The sequence below is a fragment of the Pinus tabuliformis genome, chromosome 5_1 (genome assembly GCF_031772625.1).
Source record: "Pinus tabuliformis cultivar Carrire ecotype Pingquan chromosome 5_1, CPIR1, whole genome shotgun sequence".
Lineage (NCBI taxonomy): Eukaryota > Viridiplantae > Streptophyta > Pinopsida > Pinales > Pinaceae > Pinus > Pinus tabuliformis.
In genome coordinates this window covers 397,131,313-397,152,246 of record NC_142305.1, presented here as the reverse complement: position 1 = coordinate 397,152,246, position 20,934 = coordinate 397,131,313, and the positions used below count along the sequence as shown (strand labels likewise).

The 20,934-nt window shown below is 41.3% G+C and overlaps 1 protein-coding gene across 3 annotated transcripts in view; it reads right to left on the bottom strand.

The window, feature by feature from the left end:
- LOC149165129 (oxidoreductase) overlaps positions 1-20,934 on the bottom strand; it is a 33,366-nt gene that overhangs the window by 8,209 nt on the left and 4,223 nt on the right. The gene's annotated exons all lie outside the window — the stretch shown is intronic.

Genomic DNA, 20,934 nt, shown 5'->3' with positions numbered 1-20,934 from the left:
AGCTGCCGAGAGAATTTCGATAGTGAGCTTTTGCAATGAGGGGCAGGGATAGTTGGGTTGGAGTATCTTCTCCAGGACCCAAGATCAGCAGTAGAGAGGCAAAGAGACACCAGGAGGAGGCAGCACAGACCCAGGAGGGTTTGACGCTCGGCCAGAAGGGCCCATGCAGAGCTGACGCAGAGCCGGACTGGCTCACACAAAAGCAGCGCAGTCTTCCAGTGCAGAAATCTGAAATCTGTCGGGGAGCTGAGATTTCTGAGTCAAGAGGGCTGGAAACTTCTCCAAAGAGCAGACGTTTCCCAGTTGGGCTGACGCAGGCCCTACACAAGGCCAACGCAGAGATAGCTGGGGATAGTTGGTTTAGCTGTCGGAACAGCTGGAATTGCAAGGTAGAGTGAGGTAATCTCACTAAGTTTTTCTACCATTTTATTTTCACTGTAACTGGATTGACAAAAGGGCATCCAGAGTTGTATTCAGAAACTATTGCTTAATAATATAACACCCTCAGAGTTGTTGCACCAGTTTTCCCGCATTGGGTTTTTCCGGGGACATTTGTACAAAAAATACTATGTCACTTGTGCATCTTTCTCTATTTGTTAAGTTCTTGTTTTCGGCAAATTAATTAATTAAGTGAGGTCTGCAGTGTGTTAGCTTAAATATTTGTGTTGATCTAAAGATGATCTGAGGTTGTCATTAATGTAAACCCAAGCAACACCAAGGATGACCCTGAACTTCCATGGCACATTGGGCATCATCATACATGGTTTCTTGTCTCATAACCATTATAGGAGTACTCTACTCAAAAATATCTTTCTATCGGTATATAGCTCTCCTCGTAATTCCTCACGGTTTGTAAGTTATTCAAGATTGAAGTTAGTAACCCCAATTAGTGGGCTAAAACCCATGGGGTTGTGGCATGAAATTTATCATTGATTTTGGTCATTGAATAGTCAATAATTAATAATTTTTTAAGCTCCTAAAATCCCTCGAACATTCTCTATAGAAGCCCCTCTCAACTCCATAAAAAGAAATCTCATATATCCTCCAAAAGTAGTGATCGTGGAATTTTCGCTATAACTTTATTTCAGCGAAGTCTTAGATGCTGAAATTAAAACCCATTTAAGCCGAAATTCTAATGAACATTGTGACCGAATTTCAGATCTTGGTTCGCTATATTTTTGGAGATATGATATGTAGAAGTTAGGGTTTTTGCAGGCTCCCGAATTTCATCTCAAAGAGGTGACCTTGGGAAAATCGTCATAACTCTCTCTCTGAGAAGCGGATTGGAATTCTGTAATAAGTGGCAGATAGTGCACGGGCTGTAGTTTTCCGTCTATCAATTTCAGAGCCCAAGGAGGAAACGGTGACACATGGAACACCGTACAAGTTCGCTCTACTAAACTAGTTGATAATTAGATCATTGTGAGAGATTGGGCATAACTTTGCCTTGAAGAATCCAAATCGAGTCAGACCCATGGCATTGGAAAGAAGACTCAGAGGGCTACTACAGGACCGAAGATCACATATTGGGGATCTAAAATCATAGAGATACATCAGATTCAATATCATGCTCCTAGAAGGCAAGAAAAAAAAACTAGATCAAGTGTTGTTAAGGGGTGCAAAGGACCAGACTTTCTAGGGCAGCAAAGAGCAAGGTGCAGCAAAATGATGCAACAAAGGTAAGCTCCAGGTAAGTATCTTCAGTATATGCATGTTCATCTCTTAATTGCATTAGGTTCTTTGTATTCTAATTTGTTGTTTTGTTTAACACTAACATATCATCTGTAGGATGAGGTAAGTTTTGCTATTATCATGTCATGGGTATTTCCTTGAAGACTTTTTGCAGGTATTATATATTCATCAAGAGAAGACTCAATACATAATCTACTATTCTGAAGAGTGAGAAAGGGTAGCATGACAAGAGCAGCAATCAAGGTGCTGAACAGTAACAAGAAGTTCACCACATGAAGTCTTCAAGTGGGCAGCACTATATACAGACATTGTAACAGTATCATTGTACAAAGTCTTTGTAAAAGCATCATTGTAAAAGTTGTACACATGTCTATCTGCCAAGAGTTGAAGAGGCAGTGTCGGGAGGTCTAGGATCATCATTAGGTGGTTGTGTCATAGTTGGGGTTATGGTCTAGTGTGTCTTCTTCTTCTACATCATTCTATATCATTGTAAAGTGGACCATTTTCCCTAGTACGGGAGTCCATTCTTCTTTTATTCTTCTATAGGGTGGTAGGGTGGTGCTAGGCTGGTGCATGAAGTCACCAACAGGTTCAAGCCTGTGAAAACTTTAGGGTGGTAGGGTGGTGCTAGGGTGAGTTGTAGCTCATTGGGTGTTGGGGCATCCATTCAGTTGACTACTGAAGAATCTCGGGCGTTGGAGCATCCATCCAGTGGGAGCTGGAGAAGAATGCTTTTCTAGATTCTAGGAAGTTGGAGCTTTCTTTTCAATTGGAGTTGAAGATTAAAGAATTATTAGAAAAGCGTTCAGGTGGTTTTTGTCCCAGAGGGGGTTTCCACCTTAAAAATTGTGTGCATTTGTGTTCCTTTTGTTTACTGCTATCATTGTACAAACACTGATAATAATTGAAGATTAACTAATGCTCTGAAAGATTAATAATAATACTAATTGAAAGGAATACTAATTCACCCCCCCAGTATTTCCAACAATTTGTTGTAGGAAACAGTGAATAATTTGTTTCAGTATTTAACATATAGGAGGAGTTTAATGAGTTGCTGCAGTAGGTGATTCGGGTGGGATTCTCGAATTTTCACACTTTAGACTCCTAGAACTCCTTAGGGACATTTGCAACTGCAGTTGTGAGGCAAACAGGGAGGGGAGTCTCTTTATAGTTTTTTGGTAGGGTTTAGGTTGCTAGAAATTAGCTTTTAGGTTTTCTTTTAAATTGACTTTCAATGTATAGTCTGTTGTGGCGGAATCCAGCACTGACTTGGATGAGTAGGTATGGACAAGTTGGAGCGGTTTGGTATTGAACTAGCCAAGTCATGCCTTGACTCAACCAGTTTAGTACCAAATGAGCCCCCTGAACTGAGTAGCTGGCTGAGTCAAAGCACCTAGGGGTCAAATTCACCGAGTTGAGAGAGCCCAAATCAGCTTGGTAGTTTTAAAACACTTAGCTCAACTATCCCATATGAGCCCATAAGACCCAATGGAGTGTCCTTCATGCATTGGGGCAAATAATACAAAATTGAAATTTCACCTTCTTCCTAGAAGGTTTCCCAGATCTTAGACCTAGAATTTTCAGCCTTAAAGCATAAAGAACATATATAGCTGAAATTCAAATCTGAAAATGACACAAGATGGACAGTTGAAAACTTCATATATAAACTCGAGATAGAGTACATGTGCATATTATTCCCTTCTCTCAAGGCTAGTACAAAAATCCAACTAACCAAAAAGCCCTAGCTAGGGTAAATCATCAAACCCTAGCTCAACCAAGAAGATCCAAGTGCAAGAATCTCCCCAACAAAACATCTAAGGCAAGACATCATCCTCTTCTCTTCTTCTTCAAATATCCATCCTAGGATTTTCCTCAAAACCCTAATCTCCAATCTCTAAGGGATAAACACTAACCCTATAACTCCAAGGTGCTCCAAGAAACTCCAAGAAGACCAAGAAACCCAACACCGAGAGAGTGAGAGTGAATGCAAGTACAAAGGAAGACTTGAGAGAGTGAGAGAAAGGAAGCACATACTCTCTTCTCTTAGTCACATCTCATCACAATAGTGAATCCACATGAGTGAATGAATATATTTTATCATCATCTCCAATGTCTCTTCCACAAGAGCAAACCCTAATCACAAGAGAAAACTAGAGAAAACTCAAAACCAAGACATCCTCTCTCTTCCATAGCTTCTCCTAAGGTATCCTCATGAACTTTTGAAACCTAAGAATCTCTCCAAGAAGAAAAATACAAAGAGAAAGACACAAATGATGATTATTCATGCAAAGACTCTATCCTTCCTCCATTTATATGAGAGGTAATAGAGGCCAACTATACAATGTGGGCCTAAGCCCTTACAAGCAGCCTACATATGAGCCCTTATAGGCCAGACAAGTGAGACATCCACTCTAGTGTACAAGTGTCATGCTCCAATGAAGATGTCGTGTACAATAATGGCTGCAAGATGATGCAACTACACAAGGAAGGCCCACACCACTCCATCACAAGCCTCCACCATCTCCATCTATCCTCCAAAGCAATGTTCTCCGCTGGGTCAACCACCCCTTGCAAGAACATTGTCGAAGCCCTGGGCATCCTTGAGCCATCTCCAATCCTCTGAACATGAAACAAAGTTAGCACATGTCAACTAGGGCTTGAAGCCCTCCTTCATGATGCACAACACTCTGCATCCACTATAAAGCACTCTCTAACAAGTGGATCCTACATAAGGCCTCAATGAAGGGTTTCCACCAAACTACCAAAAGATCCCCAATGCGCAAGGGAAGAACACCAAGCTTGCAATCAACTGAGGTCAAGCATCCACTAAGCAAGCAATCTCAATTGTGCAGATCCATCATGGACCAACTCTCATGCTACAACCCATCTCAGGACCATCCAAGGCTGAACATACACCATGTACCCCAACTCTCATGAAGCAACCCCAAACATGGTATAAATACTTTTGAAATAAGCTGAAAAAACATCAAGCATTTAAAAATTGGCCTATAAGAGGGTCAAATCCAATTTTATGAGTTTTTATTTTGTAGCTATTAGGAAATGAGAGGAAAGGAATTTCTCACTGACTTCCATCAATTTTAGGAGGGTCAATCAAGCATTTTAATTAACATCAAATATTGTTTGTGGAAAGGGATTGATTGTTATTCAGTGTTCATTTTCCCGAGTGTGCATTGAAAAGGGCAGTAGCAAAAATTGAAAATCAAACTCCTCAAATGAAGATTCCAAAGGCAGGAACGATTCGCTATCATGAAGAAGGACATATTAAAAAGAATTGTCCCAAACTTATTGCTGAAAAGAAATTTGAAAATGAAGAGTGATCTAGTTAATCTCCCTTTGGATCAATTGTTTTTTTGCAGTGTCAATGGTAGCAGGAGTTTCTTCTCGACATTTGGTATTTGGACCCGAGTGTCACATAGCATATGAGTTTCAATCAGACTTGTTATCTGCAATATGAATTGGTTCCTATTGGGAGAATGATGATCTTTAGAGGTGTGAAGAATATGAAGCTGTAGGCAGGGTGTTTCTTGGTGATAACAGCATATGGTGCCAACAAAGAAATTCATAATGTCTTGTTCGTTCCTAGAATCATTAAGAATTTGTTGGTTGTGAGTGAAGTTATAGATGTTGGTTTGTATGTGAAGTATGATGCAATTGGTTGCAATATTGAATACTGCAATTGAAAGGTGATTGCAAAAGCGGTGGGTGAAGGTAACTTGTACAAGTCATATGCAAATGTGCAGGAAGTGGCTTTGAAGGTTATTGTAAAAGTTGATAATGCAATAATTTGGCATCACTGACTTGGGCATGTTGGTGAATAGACAATAGACGTGTTAACAAAGGAAAGTTGGTTGAAGACTTGAACATGCACTTCTTTGTGTCCTTTCACATTTGCGAAGGCTGCATTTTTGGGAAGCAGCATTTATTTCCTTTCACAAAGGGAAGTGCCCAAAAAGCTCAAGAATGTTTGGACCTTGTCCACACTAATATTTGTGGAACAATGCACACCTTGTCACACAATGGAGCCAAATATTTTGTAACCTTTATTACGGATTTTTCAAGAAAATATTTTATTTATGTCTTGGAATCAAAATCAAAAGCAATAGAAATTTTTAATTTTTTTAGTGCCTTTGTTGAGAAAGACACAAGTAATCCATTGAAACAGTTGAGGTGTGAAAATAGTGGTGAATATGCCTCTAAAGCATTCAAGGCATTCTATGAACAAAATGGCATTATGATTAAACATGTCATGCCAGACACCTCACAACAAAATGTTGTTGCAGAGAGCAAGAATAGGTCACTATTCAAGAGTGATCGATGCATGTTGAAAACTGTTGGCTTGATGTATGCATTCTAGCCTGAGGCAGCGACAATAGCAACATATGTTCAAGACTGACTTCCCATTGCAACGTTACAATTAATGACTCTCTAGCAGGCTTTTGAAGGCGTTCAAGTGCCTTGCTTATCTCAATGCACAAGATGAAAAGTAGAAGAAACTCAATGAAAAAGAATGAAGTGAGTCATGGTTAGTTATGATGGTTATTTAGGTATATGTAGACTCTATGATCTAGTGAATAAAGAGCTTTTCAAGAGTAGGGATGTTGTATTTGATGAAAATGCATTGTTGGTGAAAGGAGTGGGCGATGTGAAAATGGAAAATGTTGCTATAAAACCAATCTTGATGTTTCACTTTAGGGGCAATTATGTTGGTGTAGGTTCTTCAAAAGGTATCAACATTGATGTGAGGATTCAATCCATATGCTACATGGGTAAACGAATTTGTTGATCAAAAGAATACTTAAGGTGTCAAGGAGCTACATCTTGACCTACAGAACCAAAGAATGTGCAGAATGTTAAAACTTAACCTTGAGCGACCAATACTCAATAAATACCCTAATGTTCAAACTCCATGACAATAGTTCCATGATTTCACTACGATGTCAAGTGACTTTTTTGGAGCCTATAAGTACCCAAGAAGCGCTTGAGACTCGAGAGTGATGATGCACTTTGTCCTCCACGTTATCTATTGATCATTCCAAATATATTCACACGAATAATGCACATATATATGTTCCTAGTCCAAACATTCAGCATGGATTCATTATCATGACTAGAAACAATTGCAAACCTATCCTTCGTGTGGACAAGCATTTGTCCAACTTTATCCCCAACGTTGTTCTCCAAAACACTTCTACTATAATTGTGAACATTCAACCAACCCACAATCAGTCTCCTCCCTATCACAATTTTAAGCAATGTAGATTGAAAACGTAATATTGCTCAGTCAATCTCATTGTTCAAACAATGTTGCATGTCCAATCTACAATGCAACCTGAAGAAGAGATGCCACTGATTTAGGGAGTGCTTCAATTAGCGGTGTCTCCAATGTATCAAGGAATTCAAATAGCTTAGAAGTGCATATAGGCAACTCAAAAGCATCATTCTCATGCTTAAGTGTCCCCCGAGAGTTGGACAAGTCCTGAGGTGCATGTCCATGTTTGCCTCTGAACAACCCCAATCAAATTTAGTCATGCAACTTGTTGATGGCAAAAGTTGGACTTCTATAGAGATTGTTGATAATTATAAGCTCGAACAAGAACTCCCACATAGGTACAGTGTGAATGTGCAAGAAGTAGTTCAAGATATTTTCAAAAAGTAATCCTATTTTGTAATTCACTTCAGTAAAAAAAAAGTGAAAGTCATATATTTAGCAGTTAGTTAAGTCTAAAATTTTATCTCATGCATGACTTAGAGTAGGAGAATCTTATACAGATTCTTCGCTAAAAATATAATGACAAGGCAAATTAGAGACTTTCATTACACATGAGAAATTGAGCAAGTTGAGTGATAGAGAGGGGGGGTAGAGCACAAGCAACCAGGAAAGCGGCATTTATGGACAGTCTGCAGTCCCGGATAGTGTACATACTACTGGAAACAGTTATGTGTAGTCATACAGGAAGGTCCATACAAATCTATACAGTGATGTGAACAAATTTGTACGGATCCATACAATTCATACAAACAAATCATACATCCGTACAACAATCACTTCACTTAGTTCAAGGTGTTTTTTGGTGTCCGTGTAATGTTGTTTTTTGGGCAATGTGTGGAGGTTTCCTTGTAAGTTTTTTGAAGGAGTAATTACTTGTGTATGTGTGAAATAATTTTTTATGGTTCCGCTATTTAATTTCTAGCTATTGTGTGATTAATGCTATGGTCTAAAATTTAGTTGTTTGATTGAGATTGTATGGACATTAGTCACATAAGGCTTGAAATTTTCACATGGTATCAAAGCTTGATCTCTAATTGAGACTCTCGGGCATTTGTAGTAGTAAATCTATTGCAAGGAAGGACTCGTAGTAAGAGAATTTCAATGTTTTATTTTCAAATTTGGGAGTTTGTGCAGTAGATCTCAAAGATAGCAACAACATGCCTCAACTTTGAGAATAGATTGGATGGTGCCTTGAATTTCTTAGCATGGGCAGTGAGGATTCAACTCTTGCTAAAAGAGAATGATCTCTAGGATATTGTTAAGGACATTGTGACTCCACCCACAGATCCGCAACAATTGGCAACTCACAACAAGAAGTGAAGGCCATGTGGACGATCTTGGATGCCATAAAGGACCATCCAATCACTTCGATATTTGAGCAGAATTTGGTGAAGAAGATTTCGATGCCCTAGTTAATCTTTTCCATAGTCAAGAAAATAAACAAGATGATATTGCTAAACAAACTCAAATCCATAGTGATCGCCAGATAAGACACAATCACCAATTACCTTATGAAGATCATATGAATTTTTTATCAACTTAACAGTTGGGGAGAAGCTTCGAGATGTAGAGCTAGTGAACATGGCACTAAATGGTTTCCCATCTTCTTGGGAACCATTTGTCAAAGGTATTTGTGCTCAAGAAAACCTTCCTGCCTTTGAGAGGCTTTAGGATGACTATGTCCAAGAGGAGACTCAAATGGAGGAGTCAAATTCCTGCAAGAATGGTGGTGATGAGAATCTATCTCTATTTGGTTGGTTAAATAAGGGCACGGGTGAAGGACCCAACAAGGTTAAGGGAAAGATTGAGGAGTCAACCTCACGGCCAAAAAGAGAGGACTTGAGTAAAATCAAGAGCTTCCTTTCTCATAAGCACGATCATTATGCATCACAATGCCCAGAGAAGAAGAAGGGTAAAGGGAAGAAGCAACATAAGCAAGCAGCAGTCTTTGCATAAACTCAAATGAACAAGTTTGTTGCCAAGTTTGAGAAGAATTTCTCTATGATATCTTTCCTTTCTACCAACGCGATTCTGAGGGGTGTGTGGTATGTGGACAATGGGGCATCTCAACATCAGCCAAACAATTGTTTTCTAATCTGGAGAAGCAAGACTCAAGAGTTCAGGTTGAGCTTGGTGATGATGCCAAGTACTCAATAATAAGAGTTGGTACTATTCCCTTCCAACTCAACTCAGGTAATTCTTTAGATTTTGACGATGCCTTGTTTGTTCCAGGTCTCAAGAAGAATTTGTTTTCAATTTCAGCCATGGATGATAAGACTTTGCAACAGAGTTCAAGAACCAACAAGTCCTCATCAGGCCAAAGGATTCTAGCCCAAATAAAACTCAAGTAATAGGGGTTAGAGAAGATAATTTGTACAGGTTGCAAGGTGAACCTATTCAAGCTATGGTGCATAACAATGACAGCATGTGTGACTTATGGCATTGAAGATGGGGCACCCACATCACAGGGCATTGCCTATATAAGGGAGAGAGTAAAAAAAATTCTATAGTTTAGTATTGAGCAACATGGTGTATGCAAAGGTGCACGCGTGGAAAGCATGCCAAAGTTGCTTTTCCAAGCGGCAAGAAGGGACATTCTAGAAATTGTGATAGAAGGTGAGGAGCAGGAGGCTTTGAAGGTTAAACCGAAGTCACTAGTGATTTCCAGGGCAGTAAAGAAGCCTTCAAGTGAAGAGGGGAGATAGGAGCCCCATCCACTTTTGTCAGGAGATCCCAAATTTCAATAGTTCACTTAAACATTGTGACGCGCAATGGATTATAGTCTGAGATATCTTGGAGATGGTGAAGTGGAAAGAAATGCAACAAACAAGAAGAAAACCTCAAGGTGTTGCTTTAGCTTGGGATCAACAATGGTATCCTAGTTCAGCGAGAAGCAGAATTTCATGGCACTTACCTCAATAGAGAAGGGAGATCACTTCATATGAGATAGGATTCAAATAGGAGCAACAAAGCTCCGACATATTCCACGGACCAACAAATAGCCAATATTTTGGCCAAGACCTTAGCAAACAGGAAGTTTGAAGCATTCAATGTAACTTTCCTCACTCGCTAAGAGCAAGTGTTGAGAATTATAACTTGGACAGGAACTTTCACACAAGTTTAGTGTGAATGTGCAAGAAGTAGTTTAAAATATTTTCAAAAAGTAATTCTACTTTGTAATTCACTTTAGTAAAAAAAACATTGAATGTCTTATATTTACTAGTTTAGGTCTAAAATTATATGTCATGTGTTATCACTCAGGTTGTCCTTAAGCTTCAGAAAGGATACGGCCGAGGTAACCACAAACCAACTTTGGACTGCAGGTTCTAGCCCACTTGCAGTCAGAGAGGGCTCTCTCTTTATGATATAGCTTTGTTGATGATAATTTTAGGCTAGCTATTGAGTTCAGGGGTTTTGCTTGTGTTTTGGTTGGAAAGATGATGTTTCAAGTAGAGAGGCAAGGCATATGGTGGTAAATTTCAAACCATTGGGCATGGGGTCATGGAGTAAGACTGTTGGTGTGCTTTCTTAATCACGAAAAGGATGAGGAGCAGGGTAGCTGTTCATGAAACAATTTTGCAAGTTTATAAGGATGAATAAGGGCTAAAGAATGAGAGGCAGCAAAGAATCTCTCAAACAGGTTAGCAGGAAGAAGATGAATGAACTCTATCTGGGAGCAGCTAAGAATTCCTAGATGACAGTCATTCATATGTGAAAATAGATCAAACATGAGCCATAACAGAATTCATATTTATGTCTAGTTCAAGAAGAAAAACATTAAGAAGCCACAGAGCCTGGGCATAGAGTGCAGCAAAGCAAATTCTATACCAATCCTTTGTTAAGTGACTTGAGTATGTATGAAAATGAAATAACAGAGGTAGGGAGACTTATTGTATCATATTGCAGCACAAGAATTCCTCATTTAACTCTTCAGAAACATTAATCACACATCAACAGTCCATTCTCCAAGCTTGTATGCAGTCTTTGATTATAGAAAAAATATCAGAAATACAGTGCAAGTCTTTCCGGGATACATCAGTCGACCAACCCCTTTTACAGTGCAAGAGGTCGTATATATACAAAAAGAAGTCACAAAATATCTAGGTGATGACTCTTCAGACAATAAATTACATCACCAACTCCTGCCAGGGAGTAAGTGAAACATTAAACACTGCAGTTAATGTTAGCTTGCTAGCTGTCTGTTTTTGTCAGAAAACCATTGACTTTGTAGGTTGAGTGGGTGGGCTGCCTGCTGTGCATTTATTTTAGCGCGTGTCCCCTGATGTTGGTACGTTGCCTGCTGCTGCCTGGGTCTTTGTCCTGCGTGTTTGGCTTTTTAGCATTGGATGAGCTGTAATCATCAATTCAATTTTGCTCCATGTCGATCTACCTTTGACAGGTGTATCTTGCCATTTCTATATGCTGACCTGTAACTTGACCAAAAAATAATTAATAAACCAAATCACCTGAGCAATATCTCTTTTATTCCCTTCCACCAGTCCTCCGTAGGCAGCTGATGCCTCTGTATCTTTATCAATGTTTCCTCAGCCTCCGTGTACCTATGGAAGGTGGGTTGGAATTCGAACAGGTGATTTATCTCTTGTGCAATATAGAATAGATTTTCTAACTTATTAAAAACACTTTGTCCTGATGGAGGCCCTGTTCCTTCTGAAGTGCTGGAGGAAGCTGTGATTTGGTTGGCAGCAAAATTATTGACTCTATTAGCATAAAGGTCATGTGACAGCAGTCTTCCGGCACTGGTTAACAAACTTGGCAGTCCTCTGCTATGCAATGCCATGATCTTTGCCTTGAACTCATCCACCTCAGCTTGCATCTCTTGGCATTTTCTGTCCAATGCCTGGACTTAAGGCGCCGGTAACGAACGAGCAGGTGCAATGGAGAGCAATGGCGACAAATTGGCGGGCGGCAGCAGCTCGTTTGATCGAATTTTGGACTTAGGCGGAAAAACAACGTGAAATAGCATGCAGAGAGCTCCCAGAACTGAGCAGTGAAAATGACATAAAACGGTCGATTTGCGCATTTTTATGATAATTTGACACTTTTGGCGCTTTTTAACTATGACGTCAGCATGACGTCATTGGCGGGCTGGGTACGGAGGGTGACGTGGCGGGATGACGTCAGCAGGATGACTCGGCAAGGGGCCGATGTTTGTGCAGGTGATGTGGCATGGTGACGAGGCAGACACGTAGAACAGGATAGGTTACATGAGGCGCGCGTACAGAAGGCGGAAAGCGGTTTCATCGGACCGCTTTCTGTACGGGGGCGGAATCCGTCAGAGCCCCTCCGATGCAATAGGAAATGGACAAGTGTCTTTGGGTACGGCGGAAAAACCGCCCGCCATCGGAAGCTAACGACCGAGCAGCGGGGCGCCTCCGAAATCACCGAGAGCCGTCGGATGGGGAGGGCCCGATCCGACGGTGGACGGGACAATGATTTGACGGGATGTTAACGCACTGGGCCCGCCCGACTGTTAAATCTTTATTCAGCGCTTCAGGGTCTTAAACTTTGGGTTATACGGGTTTAATGGGTTTACAAATGGGCGCGGGTGGCTATTAATTTGATCAGATATCAAATTAATTCCAAAGGGAATGTATGCGCGGAAGAACTTAGTATAAAGTTTACGTGTGGGGGAGGGAATGGTGGTTGTTAATTTAACCAAATGTCATATTAACCCTGGGTTAGGACGCGGAAGGGTTAATGCCAGGCCCCAAATGAGCTTAGCATGCCCCGGACTTAGGAAATATGGCTATAGTGCCAAGGGGAGGGGTTATTTAGTATCTTTTTTGGGAATTTCATATAGTTTTAGTAGTGAATAGGGATAGGGGAGAAATTAGGGAGCTACATAGTAGAATTAGGAGTTAATATGATAATGGTGGAGTGGAAGAGGAAAGAGAACAATGGTAAGTCTATGAAGTAAAGATAGACATAGAGATTATGTGGAAGATGAAAACATGATTGTTACACAAGAAATGTGGCTTCTTTTCATGAAGAAATCCAAAACCTTGACTTAATGTTTTTTACAAAAATGAAGTAAGAACTAGGACTTGTTGGGCAGATCCCAAGGTCCTTTAGGGGGATGTTAGTAAGGAACTTTTGAGAAGGAGGTGAGGGGAAATTAGATATGCTTTTCAACATTCTGCCAAAAAAACACTGCTTTGATACCTCTGCCACTGATGAGATGAGCCTTCTTTGTCAATGCCCAAAAACTGAGGATGATCTTGCTTCTGCAACCCCGGGCTACCTACCCAGCCTAATATACCTAGCATTTTTTGTTACTTCAGGAAGGGTGCACTTAGACTTGCAAACCCTGATTGCCCCTTTTTTTCTTTTAGACTGCCCTCCTATCTAAAACTAGCCTTATTTCTTCCAAGGGCCCAGATTAAGCTATTGGGCTCCTTCGTTCTCTACCTAGCTACTAGTCTGCCAAGCTTAAACTGTTTGGCTTTCCTTTAACTGAGAAATCTTCAAAATGGAACTTTTGCAGTATGAAAAAAGATGAACATTTTTGGCACTCCCACTGTCAATCATGAAATATGAAACCTGGTGCAACAGGAGGCCAACATCATGCATGACTAGACTTAGCCCATAAGAATCAGGACAATGAGCTGATCACAGTGGTACCATTCACTTGTCAGCTTCAATTTTCGAGCGGTCCCAAATTTTTTCAAAGTGACAACAAGTGACCAAGATCTATGTATGGTAGAAACCAAAGCTCAAGCCATGGCCAATGAGAAGATTGAGAGCCTTGAAAAACAGTTGGCTTCTTTCAAGAACATAGCAGAACAGATGCAGAAATTCATGGAAACTTTCCAAGTGAGCACATCGGGGTGGCATCCAGAGGCACATGGTCTTAATGAAGACCTTGAAGGAGAATCTAGCCATCATATTCACCTCCATGGAAATCACCAACATTCCCACCCTCGGCCACCCAAGCTGGACATGTATAAATTTGATGGCTCTAATCCGACAGTATGGGTAGCACAAATGGAACAATATTTCCTTCTGAATGATATCTGAGATGATCCAACTAAACTACGTGTGGGAGCCCTTTACTTGGACCAAGAGAGATGGCAATGGTGGCAGTGGCATCAAAAATGCTATCCCAGGAAAATAACTTGACAAGTGTTCTCAAAATCTCTTTGTGACTGCTTTGATAGAGACTCTAATTTTTTGGGTCGTCTTACTAAGCTCCGACAAACAGGGACAATAAAAGAATACATTACAGCCTTTGAGACGTTGGCCATCCACACAGAAGGTCTGGGAGATGAATTCTACTTGGAATGTTTTATAAGTGGTCTCAAAGAAGCCATCCAAGCACATGTCCGGATGCACCACCCACCTACATGGATAGACACTTGCAACAAGGCTATCAAAGTGGAATGTGCTTTAGCTGCCCAGTCTCCTCGTCCAAATTTCATAGCCAAGGGATGCCCCACCCAGGCTCAGGGCCCTACCCAAACACTTAAGGTTCAAAAGGTGTCTCCAGTAGAAATGGCTGAAAGAAGAAAACAAGGATTATGCTACTACTACGATGACAAACACTCCCCCGGGCATAAATGCAAGGAACCCAAATTCTTTCAAATTGATGTTACTGATCACAGCTCATCTGAGGAAGCCCCACCCTTTGAGAAACCAGAGGACGAAGTTGAGGAAACCCAGCAGGACAATGAACTCCCAGCTACGCCAAAGGAACCAATGATCTCGCTGCATGCTTTGGCGAGCATTTCTGCGCCCCAAACTCTCAAAATCAGAGGCTTTATTAAACATCGCCTTGTAGTCGTATTAATTGATAGTGGCAGCACTCATAACTTTATCCATCAGTGAGTCGCCGAAGTTGTTCATTGTTTTGTTAGGGCAGTCTCTAATTTCCAAGTCCAGATTACTGATGGGGGGACAATGAAATGTGAAGGCCGTTGCGAAAATATCAAACTTCAGATGGGAGACTACCACCTCAAGACCCACATGTTTGCGATTAACATGGGTGGTTGTGACATTGTCTTGGGGGCTGAATGGCTTCGCACACTAGGCCCAATCACCATGGATTTCCAGGAGTTATATATGAGCTTTAAGCAGAATGACCACATGCATACCCTCCGTGGACTCCAGGCAAGTGCTCCTTCTATCATCAGCTCGCATCACATGGAAAAGTTGTTGAAAAAGGGCCATCATGGAGTTATCACCCAGTTTAATTCCATCCAGGCCATCGAGCCCACTACTCTTCATATTCATCCTGACATGCAACAGGTCTTGAATCGACACCAGCAGGTATTTGACAAACCTAAAGAGCTTCCACCTTCTAGAGGGGAACATGATCATAGCATCACTTTGGTCCCAGGGGCACAGCCGCCGAATGTGCGGCCATATCGATATCCTTTCGCCCAAAAGAATGAAATTGAAAAAATCATTAAGGAACTCCTTGAAGTCGGTGTCATTCGTCCTAGCATCAGTCCTTATTCATCACCAGTGGTTATGGTGCTCAAGAAAGATGGGGAATGGCTCATGTGTCCAGACTTCAGGGCCCTCAACAAGCTCACGATCAAACACAAATTCCCTATCTCGGTTGTTGATGATCTACTGGATGAACTACATGGTGCTCAATTCTTTACTAAGCTAGATCTTCGCTCGGGCTATCACCAAATATCCATAAAAGAAATAGACATTCCCAAGACTGTTTTTCGAACTCATGAAGGCCATTACGAATTCTTGGTCATGCCATTTGGTCTCTGTAATGCCCCATCCACTTTTCAAAGCCTCATGAATCACCTGCAGAAACCATATCTCTGAAAATTTGTCCTCGTTTTCTTTGATGACATTCTCATCTACAGCCTCACTTGGGAAAAACATCTTCAGCATGTAGACCTACTCTTGCAACTGCTCGAGAATCATAAATTATTTGTCAAATTGTCCAAGTGCTAAATTGGCATGGAAGAAGTTGAATATTTGGGCCACATTGTGGGTCGTGAAGCTGTCCGGGTGGATCCCAAAAAGATATAGGCAATGCAAGAGTGGCCCCAACCAAAAACATTGAAGAGTTTGAGGGGATTCTTAGGTCTCACCATCTACTATCGCAAATTTGTCCGCAATTATGGTCGCATTGCTAGATCCTTCACTAACCTTCTCAAGAAAAATTCATTCCTATGGACTAATGCAGCACAACAGGTGTTTATGGCTCTCAAACAGGCCATGTGTTCCACTCCCGTATTGGCACTACCCAACTTCACCAAATCTTTTGTGATTGAATGTGATGCTTCAGGTACTGGTATTGGTGTTGTCTTAATGCAGGAAGGTCGACCCTTGGCTTTCACCAGCCAACAACTGAGTGGGAAACATCTGGGACAATCTACCTATGAGAAGGAGATGATGGCCATCTTACATGCAGTAGATACCTGGCGACCATACTTATTGGGGCAGCGTTTCCAAATCCGCACAGACCATCAAAGCCTCAAATATTTTTTGGAGCAACGTCTATCCTCGCCCCAGCAAAATAAATGGCTGGCCAAAATGCTGGGATATGATTATGAGATAATTTACAAGAAAGGGCGTGACAATGTAGTAGCGGATGCTTTATCATGCCAATTTGAGGATGAAAGCACCTTGCTATCAATCTCTCTTCCCATACCAGATTGGATTGAAGAAGCCCGCAAGGAATGGTTTTCACATCCCTCTCTCTCCCAACTCATTAATAACTTGAGAGCATATCCTAATTCCTCAATTGGCTACTCTTGGAAGGATGAGATTCTTCGCTACAAGGATAGAGTAGTTATATCGCTGACATCCACCCTCAAAATGTACATTTTTGCAGAGTTGCACTCATCTCCCACTGCAGGCCATGCAGGCTTTCAGAAGACTTATGCTCGCACTCGTCGTTCTTTCTTCTAAACAGACATGAAAACTGACATTCTTACTTTTGTAGCTGAATGTGATGTGTGCCAATGCCACAAAGGAGAAACAGTCAAGTCACCAGGCACCTTACAACCATTGCCCATCCCTGCTTCAATCTAGACGAATGTTTCTATGGATTTCATTACTGGTCTTCCAAAGTCAAGCATCAAGTCAGTCATCATGGTGGTTGTGGACAGACTTTCTAAATATGCTCATTTTTGCACTCTACCCCACCCATTTACCCCCACTCTGGTGGCTCAAGCTCTCATCCAGATCTTCAAACTGCATGGCATGCCCACTTCCATTGTGTCTGATCGTGACCCAACTTTCACCAGTAACTTTTGGCAAGAACTTTTCAAGCTACAAGGCACCCACTCCAACTAAGTACTACCTGTCATCCCCAAACTGATGGTCAAACTGAAGCAGTCGACAAATGGTGTTCTAGTTGGGAAGCTGGCAAAGTTGATACGAGTGGCTTAATAGATATGGCAACACCTTGAGGGCATAGCACTACTCTTAGGTTGCTAGGCAATAAGTAGAACAGTCACTAAGACCACTATGTTATGACGCCCACATAGGTTCATTTTTTATCACTATCATTAAGCTCAATGCATAAGCTTGATGAAACTATGGCAAGAGCTTGGTGATTGGCCCATCAGTTTGTAGCAATGCAATCTAGCTAGACTGCAACATACTCCAAGCAAATATTTTCAAACATATAATTGTAGAAAATTAATGATCTACACCCTTACCCCAGTTTACAAGATTGCATGTGTTTATTTAATTTTGGCCCAACCCACATATTTTGTCATGCTGATATAAATTTCAAAATGTATTAATTGTAAACATTCAAAGAGTACTTCTACTATTTTTCATTTTTCCTATCAACTGAAATTAATAAAAAATCTAGGCAAGCATTCAAGCATGTGAGACACTTATTTTTGGTCAAGGTGACCCCGGAAAAACACCACAGCCCCTTGGGAAAAACCACTCTTCAAAGGAGGATTTGATTGCTTGAGAAATTAGTCTAAGTACATAAAATTAAACACAGTGCTTATCTCCCTTCAGCTGAAGCATTAAATGCAATTTCTGGAAATTTGTGCCCACTGAACAATTTAGATTTTTCATCAAATTTTCATGCCCGAAATTTCTGCATTTTCTCACATCAACTCCTAGGAAAATGTGCCCAAAATCAGCCTCGATTTTTGTGCTGGAAGGTGCCTCAAATTCTGTGCAAATAGCTAACTGTACCTCCTTGAAATTCGTGTCAAACTAATGCTGAGATTTGCCTTGAAAAACTTGCTTCCTGTAGGTGATAGTCTAGAAATTCATGCCTCGAATTTTGGGACAGGCAATTGTTGTTCCTCCACGAACTGCATGCTAGTCTTCTCCTTGGTTTTCGAGCATATTGCCTCGATTTCTGCACTGCCAATCTCCTCGAAATTCATGCAACCCCTCTCCTAGAAAATTGTGCCACTACTCCTCGATTTTCATGCTACATGTACAGTCAATGCCTTGGAATTCGTGCTCCCTCCTTGGCTGCAATTTCTCCTATGAGATTTAATCTTCAAATTTCAAGATGTGTGGTTGAGATTAACTCTCCCAATTGACCCCCCTCACACATTGGCCCTATTACTTAAAAGCCTCCTAGTACTTTTTTCAAGTTGTGTACATTTTTCTATTTTTCTCATAAAGTGATTTTTCACCTCACTTTAACATTAGAAAAGTACACTTAGTACTTTACACATAAAGTCACTTTATAAAGTACAAGTGACTTTAATATTAGAAAAAGTACATGGAACAACACTTTTAAGTACTTTTTCCACACATGACATTAATATAACTCATAAATGTCACCAAGACAAAAGCCATTAATATGTCTACTAGGCTAAAAGGGATAAATGCCTAATAACACTTCTCCTTGGTATTATTTCCAACACTCCCTCTTACCGAGGAAGGTGTTGCTCACTGCTCCCATTTGCCTCTAAAAAAACATGCTTGCCTCTTGGCAAAGATGGTGAGAATGTTTGCCACTTGCTCATCAATGGACATATACTCAAGCTTCACTGCCCCTCGCTGAACCCAGTCTCTGATGAAGTGGTATCTGATCTTTATATGCTTTGACCAATCGTGAAATAATGGATTCTAAGAGATTTTAATACAACTCTAATTGTCACAATAAATCGTAGTTGGTCTCAGCATCTAACCAAATAGACCATGAAGCATCTTGTGAAGCCATAATGCCTCGCACCCTGCCTAACTAGCTGCCATGTACTCTGCCTTTGCACTGCTCAATGCCACTGACTTTTGTTTCCTGCTGAACCATGACACAATTGTCAAGCCCAATGAGAAACAACATTCGGAAGTGCTCTTCCGGTCACTGACACTACCATCCCAATCTGAGTTTATGCAACCAATCAATCTGACCCCATCACATCTGACATAGTCCAACCCATAATCCATTGTGCCCTGTAAGTACCTCAACACATGTTTTGCAACCACCCAGTGTACTCTCCTGGGCTCCATCATAAATTGACTCATTGAGCTAACTGCAAAATAAATATTTGGTCTAGTGTTGACTAAATACATCAATGAACCGATCCACCAACTCGAAATCAACATCATGCAGCTCCTTCAGTTGGTGATCATAGGAGTACCTGAAACCTGTGGTGTGCCCCCCTCTCCTCCTCAAATATCACATCCCTCCTTAGGACAATCTTCCTCTATGCAGGAAGATATATACAGTAGGCTCTGATGGTCTCGTTGTAAGCCATTAGGATACCCCTCTCTGTTGTGGGTTCCAGCTTCGTCATCTTCTCCTCAAGGACGTGTGAATATGTAAGGCACCCAAATATCTTGATGTGCCCAACTTCCGACTTCTTGCCATATATATCTCCTCACGGGTCTTGCTCCCCAAGACTCTGTGTGGGTTCATGTTCCGCAAATAAGCAGCAGTGTTACACGCCTCGGCCCACAAGAAGAAAGGTAAACTTTGATCATGCAGCATCGCTCTAGTTGCACCCACAATGGTCCTGTTCTTCCTCTTTGCCACCCCATTCTGTTGAGGGTTATAAGGCACAATGAGCTCCCTCTTGATGCCAACACTCCCACAAAAATCTCTCATCTCTACTGAAGTGTACTCACCCCCATTGTCTGATCTCAACACCCTGATCTTCCTCCCTGTCTAGTTCTCCACAAGAGCCTTAAACTCTTGGAATTACCGGAAGACCTCATCCTTAGTCTTCAAGAAGTAAATCCAGGTCCTCCTGGAGTGGTCATCAATGAATGTCACATAGTACTCATATCCACTCAATGAGACATGGGACATAGGACCACATACATCAAAATGAATCAAATCAAGGATACCTGCAACTCTACTGTCACTGCTCTGGAAAGATGACTCGGTGCACTTTCCCAAAGCACACCCCCTGCACACATCATGATGCTCAGTGCTAAAATCTGGCAACCCGGTAACCATCTCCCTCAACATCCTAAAAGCTCCATGGTGCAAGTGGGCCATCCTCCTGTGCCACAACTCACATAAATCACTGCTACTGGTTTGCGCTACCATAGCTCGAAGAGGTTGAAACATGAGTCTGTATAGTCTCCCACTGCGAGCTCCAATCACACGAGCAGACTCGATACTGGATCCTCTAGGATATATCAACACTTGTCCCTTCCAGAACAGTACCTCATACCCCTTGTCCTCCAAGCTGGAAACTGATATCAAACTCTTCTTCAACCTTGGAACATAAAGAACATCTGTCACTTTTAGAGGAGGTGATGACTCCCTCTAAAATGAAACTGTCCCCATACCTGTCGCCTTGACTTTGGAGTTGTCGCCAAGCACAACCTCCAAGTCAATGTCATCCTCCAAAAGGCTTGTGAAGTGCTCTCTAACTCCGGTCATATGGTAGGATGCTCCACTATCTATGAACCATGCACGGGAAGAAGTGACATGAGTGGCTAAACTCACCACCAAAGCACACTCTGAATCAAACATAGTGCAAAATCATCCACATTTGTCGAAGTTGCAACTCCTTGTTTCT